This window comes from Triticum dicoccoides, chromosome 7A (assembly GCF_002162155.2).
Source record: "Triticum dicoccoides isolate Atlit2015 ecotype Zavitan chromosome 7A, WEW_v2.0, whole genome shotgun sequence".
NCBI lineage: Eukaryota > Viridiplantae > Streptophyta > Magnoliopsida > Poales > Poaceae > Triticum > Triticum dicoccoides.
The window spans coordinates 67,582,745-67,589,508 of record NC_041392.1 but is presented as its reverse complement, the minus strand read 5'-3'; positions in this window follow the sequence as shown (position 1 = coordinate 67,589,508).

The following is a 6,764-nucleotide window of genomic DNA, read 5'->3' as shown; positions in this document are numbered from 1 at the left end:
GGGGGGGGGGTTGAGAACGCCGGACATTCATGAGAGAGGCGAGGAAGAAGGGGAAGAAGAGGGAGAAGAAGAGGAGAGGAAGAAGAGGAAGTCTTCTCCTCTATTCTTTCTTCTCTTCTTTTTTCTTCTTCTTCTTCCTCTTTATTTTATCGGGAACGAGGGTCGTCGAGAGGTCGAGGAGTGGTAGAGGAGAAACCCTAAATAGAAAGTATCGTCGGTGTGAGATACATGTATCGTCGGTGTCGGACACTACACCCACATCCCACAAGTGGCGCGGGCTTCAACGCCCACGTCACTTGTGGGACGTGGATGTAGTGTCCGACACCGAAGGCCACATGTATCTCACACCCACGATACTTGCTAGCTATTTATGGTTTCCTCTACCGAAAAGAAGAGGAGAAATAAATAAGAAGAAGAAAAAAGAAGAAGAAGAAGGGGAGAAGAAGAAAGGAATAGTGGAGAAGAAGAGAAAATAGAATATATTCTATTTTCTCTTCTTCTCCACTATTCCTTTCTTCTTCTCCTCTTTTTTTTCTTCTTTTCTTTTCTTCTTCTTCTTCTTCTTCTTCTTCTTATTATTATTATTAGTCGGAAGTAGAGAGAGGTTTCCTAGTGTCAAAGTATTGAAGAAATCCATGCCTTCATCATTAGCCGGAAGTAACCAGGGCATGTTGGTACGAAGTTCTGCAAAGTTGTTCTGGAATGGAGTCCCGGATAGATTAATCCGCCTTTTGGTACGAATTCAGCAAAGGCCTTCCAAATAGCGATAATTGGAAGGCTCTTGCTGAACTTTGTACCAAAAAGCGAATTATCCTATCTGGGACTCCGTTCCAGAACAACTTTGAAGAGCTTCGTACCATCATGCACATGTTACTTTCGCCTAATGATGAAGACATGGTTTTGTTGAATCCCTTGACACTAGGCAACCTCCCGACCCCTCGGCGATCCTATCGAACATGAGAGGAAGAAGAGGATAAAAAAAGAAGAAGAAGAAGAAAAAAAAGAGGAGAAGAAAGAATAGAGGAGATCCTCTTTTTTTTCTTCTTCTTCCTCTTTTTTTATCGGGAACGAGGGTCGTCGAGGGACATAGATGTAGTGTCGTCGTTGTCGATATATACCCCCTCCCTATAGCTTACTATGATTAGGTAGCTAGTTCTATGTTTGGCACTAATATATCCATCTGTCATGTTTGAATAATAATTGCCATGTTGTAAATATTTGTAGAAACTATGGACAACGCCCTAGACGAAGCAACAAAAGAAGCGTTGTTGAGGGACATAATCGCAGAAGGAAGTGATGCCATCTCGTTGTTTCTCAACGAAACCGATGGTCTGGAAGGAGAGGGTGAACAAGCTGGCTACGGTGACCTAATGCCGGTGCAAGAAGAAGAACATGAGGACGGCTCCGGTGACCCAATGCCGGTGCAAGAAGGAGACCATGATGACGGCTCCGGTGACCGAATCGAGTCCGGCCAGGTATATATATTAGTTAAGCCTATGCTGACTAGCTGACTGATGCATTCATTGTTTTAGTATGTACACATATTAATTAAGTCTTTGTTCTTTTTCCTAGCCCTCCGAATCGAGCACAACTTCGGTAAAGAGACGAGGCCCGAAGAAAAAGTTGAGCTCGGATGAAAAGTTTGAGATCATAGCAATCGCGCCCGACGGCCAACCTATTGAACCCCTCCGGACAAAGAGCGCATTTGTTGCTCAGTGCGGGGTTCTGGTTAGGGACAAGATCCCGATAAGCATCCATCAATGGTTTAAGCCGGCTACAGAAGATCCTGAGGTGTCTTATGTCAATGATATGTAGAAAAATGATCTTTGGACCGAGCTGAAGTCAAATTTCACCCTACCGCCTGAGGATAATCCAGAGAACCCAGTTAAAGAGAAATTAATCAAGTCTTTTGCTCTGAAGAGGATGGCAGAACTATTCAGGAGGTGGAAGAAAGAGCTGAATAAGTTTGTCGAAAATAATGAGACACCAGAATTCAAGGGCGGATATGAGAAGATCAGAGATCACTGGCCCACATTTGTGGCCCACAAGACATCAGAAAAGAGTAAGAAGATGTCGGCGACAAACAAGCAAAATGATGCGAAGAAGAAGCTTCACCATCGCACAGAGTCAGGTGGCTACCTCGTAGCCCGGCCTAAGTGGTCCAAGACTGAAAATGATCTGGTTCATAAAGGGATCGAACCAGAGACAATTAACTGGCCAGACCGTTGCCGGACTTGGTTCTTCGGGGCTGGCGGAACACTGGACCCTGTAACAGGGAAGTGCATTTGGACGAACGATCAAATGGACATACCAGTCAGTAAGCTTAAGCAGTATATCGAAGCAGCGCAGGAAGGGACGTTCTTTCCAGACAGAGAGAACGATGAGCTCACAATGGCCCTCGGGAATCCTGAGCACCCTGGACGGACACGAGGCACGCCAGGCTCCATTCCGTGGAAGGTTGGGTTTCCGGACGCAGGCGGTTACAAATCCCATGAGGGGAGGAAAAAAGTGCAGCAGACCCAAATACAGGCGCTGCAAGCAATGGTAGACGCGATAGAGGAACGAGAAGCAAATCGCAGCAAACGTACTGCCAAAGCCTCCCCCGAAGCTACCCCGCCATCTCAGCGCAGAAGTAGCGTGGCTTCCACCGAGCTGCTTCAGCTGGAGCATGCCTTGACGGCTCCTGCCAGCTATCCCGTGGATGCTATAACGGAGTCTCAAAATTGCCACCTTATGACGCAATGGATGAATTTGAAGGTCAAGGCGGCTGTTGGCTCTGTTTATCCTACTGAACCCGGAGCAACTTTTCACTGCCGGCCGATTCCAGAAAGATATGCTAGGGTGATGGTGGATGAGATAACGGAGGGATTTGAGGACCTCTAGCTTGACCACCCTACCGGTGAAGGGGAGACTCGGCTGGGGTCTGCTCTGAAGACTCCATGCCTATGGCGGAAGGAGCTCATCAACCTTCCGAACTGGACGCCACCACCTCCTCCTCCACCTCCGGCAAGTCAGGGCACTCCGCCTCCACCGCCTCCTCCTCCGGCGAGTGACGATCAGGGCCCTCGGCCGTCTCCTTCTCCAGCGCGTGGCGGCACTCCGCCTCCTTCTCCGCCTGCGCCGACGCGCCCGAGCAGCCAGCCTCCTCCTTCTCCGCCTCGTCAGCAAGGGCGGAAGAGACCTGCCGCCGCTCCAGCTGCTCCGGCGCGTCGTAGTCCTTCTCCTCCGCCTCTTAATCAAGTAAAGAAGACAACCGCTCCGTTTGCTCGGTCGGTGTCTAGCAGTACAACCAGAGGCGGGAGGACATACAGATTCGGTCCTTCTCTGAAGACTCTAGAGAAGTTACCATATGAGAGGACCCTGGAGGAGAATGCCGAGATCGCGTGAGAAGAAGTGAGGAACTTCTTTGAAGGGGTGAAAGCAAAGAAACATCCACCTCCGGAGAAGAAGGTAGATCGGGTGAAAGTGAAGCACACTCTGGCTGCCCTGACAAAACCACCGAAGTCTGATCCGCCGAAAGGAAACTATGACCGCATTATTGGAAAGGAATTTGCCGAAGCGGAGCGGTCGGGAAGTACTATCAGTGATCAAAGGCTGAAAGAACGACGAGCTGGGAAACAAATTGCCCAGCTCAGCGAACAAGCGAAGCAATCGTGCCCCCCGCTCAAGGTGCCTAGCCACAACGTCGCTAATGATCCGAGGATGGTGCCCGGTTATAGCAATCTTGCAGATTACCTGCCCGACGAAGTACATTATGAACCCATGGACGTGCAGATACAAAGATACGAGTACGGGAAGCCTCTTGTCAAAGATGAAAGATCTCTATCAACGATGATGCGAAGATTGCATGATTGGTACTTGAAAATCTGCAGAGACTCTGGGGGAGGAGTACTTTGTATGTGAAAGTTAAAAAGGAGCATGACCTCGTTGGAATTGATCTGTTGCCTATTCCATTTGAGGAGTTCTATCAGTTTTTCAATCAATTGGCCCTCGATAAAACAACGGTCGCCTGCTACTGTCTGTAAGTAGTACTACTTCTGTCATTAAGTTTCTCTATATAGCTTAGCTCTTTCATTGCATGTATTTATAATCATCCTCACTATATTATGCAGATTGAAGATCGCCGAATTGAAGAAAAGACAAGTCAGTGATATTGGGTTCATTAACACATATCTCATAGATGCAACTCAGGTTAAACTTCATGCCGCAGCTACCGAGACCAACTTGCTAGGATCGTTCGTAATAAATCAAAACAAAGATATAATACTCTTTCCTTACAACTTCAGGTGAGTGTTACTGTCTTGTGCGTATTTGATTTCCCTTATATATTAGTCAAGGTTATAGTAATGTAATTCATGAGTTATGCATGTGTGTGCAGTTTCCACTATATTCTCCTAGAGATTAAGCTTGAGCAGGGAGTAGTAACCGTCTTGGACTCTAAACGAAAAGATCCCAAGGAGTATGCGGACATGACTGAAATCCTCAAGAAGTAAGTTAAATCGATCATTATCCACCATATCAGCAACTTTGTTCATTTCCTGATATTAAGTAATTGTTTTCTTTGTCCGGCAGGGTTTGGAGACACCAAAACAGTTCCGGGACTGCCGAAGGAGCTGGAATTTAGACACCCGAAAGTAAGTACTATAGTAGCATGTTCCGCGCATCTCCTAGTGATTCAAGCGCTAGTTTCATCAATACCATTTAGCATTCTTGCTTATCAGTTTGATTGACCTCTATTTCTTGTAAAGTGGTTGTGGCAGGAACAAGGGAATGATTTCTGTGGATACTACATCTGCGAGTCCATCTGCCACACGACCTGTGAGCGGGGCGGGTACTCTAACGAACAATATGAAGTACGTAAATAACAACATTCACAATTTTATTTTATTACCATCATTTGTGTTGAGTTTCATTCATTTATATATATATATGTATTGACCCCCTTCTTCAAATTAGATGTTTCGGAAGCGGGATGAACTCCTAGCACCAGCTCGCATGCGAGCAATTCAAGAGGAATTGGCGGCATTCTTTCTTGACCACGTGATCCCTGAAGACGGAGAATTCTATGTGGACCCTGAGTTCGCATGATTATATTTGTAAGAGATAATTATTGTATATATGTAGCCGATAGTGTCAGATAGATATACGAGAACTTGTTGTTCGACCAATCTCTCGGAGAAGGATAGGTGGTCGATATCACTTCTCTCTGTATGCATATATGTTCATGAGGATCTTCTGTTTCCTTCGTTTGCTTACTAGCTAGCTAGCGTGTCTAGTCCTCTCTATACGTATGTATAGTACGTAGCGTCGACCAAGCACGGACATAACAGAGGACACTTCTCTCTATTAATTATAGCTAGCTAACACAATATATGAAACACCTAAATTAACCCCCCAAAACCCCCAACCCCCCCCCCTTTCAAAAAAAAACAAAAACCCCAGCCACAGAAGTGCTGACGCGTGGATGCCTATTGGTCCCGGTTGGTGCCACCAACCGGGACCAAAGGGTCTCCTGACTGGGCTCTGCGCACTGCCCATGTGGAGGGCCTTTAGTCCCGGTTCTGGATTGAACCGGGACTAAAGGGGGGAGGTATTAGTACCGACACTTTAGTCCCGGTTCCGGAACCGGGACTAAAGGCCCTTACGAACCGGGACTATATGCCCTTTTTCTACCAGTGTGAATCCTCGACATCATGGTTCATCCGATAAGATCATCGAGGAGCATGTGGGAGCCAACATGGGTATGCAGATCCCGCTGTTGGTTATTGACTGGAGAGTCGTCTCGGTCATGTCTGCGTGTCTCCCGAACCCGTAGGGTCTACACACTTAAGGTTCGGTGGCGCTAGGGTTGTTGAGATATTAGTATGCGGTAACTCGAAAGTTGTTCGGAGTCCCAGATGAGATCCCGGATGTCACGAGGAGTTCCGGAATGGTCTGGAGGTGAAGAATTGTATATAGGAAGTCTAGTTTCGGCCACCGGGAAAGTTTTGGGGGTCACCGGTATTGTACCGGGACCACTGGAAGGGTCCCGGGGGTCCACCGGGTGGGGCCACCTATCCCGGAGGGCCCCATGGGCTGAAGTGGGGAAGGGAACCAGTCCCTGGTGGGTTGGTGCACCCCCCTTGGGCCTCCCCCTGCGCCTAGGGTTGGAAACCCTAGGGGTGGGGGGCGCCCCACTTGGCTTGGGGGGCAAGCCACCCCCCTTGGCCGCCGCCCCCCCTTGGAGATTGGATCTCCTAGGGCCGGCGCCCCCCTAGGGGTCCTATATATAGTGGGGGGAGGGAGGGCGCCTAGGGGGGCGCCGGCCCCTTGCAGATCCCATCTAGGGAGGGGGGCGGCAGCCCTAGGGGTGGCTTGGCCTCCAAGCCAAGTGGAGGCGCCCGCACCCCTTAGGGTTTCCAACCCTATGCGCATGGGAGGCCCAAGGGGGGGAGCACCAGCCCACCAGGGGCTGGTTCCCACACCCCTTCAGCCCATGGGGCCCTCCGGGATAGGTGGCCCCATCCGGTGGACCCCCGGGACCCTTCCGGTGGTCCCGGTACAATACCGATGACTTCCGTAACTCTCCCGGTGGCCGAAACTGGACTTCCTATATATAAATCTTTACCTCCGGACCATTCCAGAACTCCTCGTGACGTCCGAGATCTCATTCCAGACTCCGAACAACTTTTGGTTAAACGCGTACTAATATCTCTACAACTCTAGCGTCACCGAACCTTAAGTGTGTAGACCCTACGGGTTCGGGAGACAAGTAGACATGACCG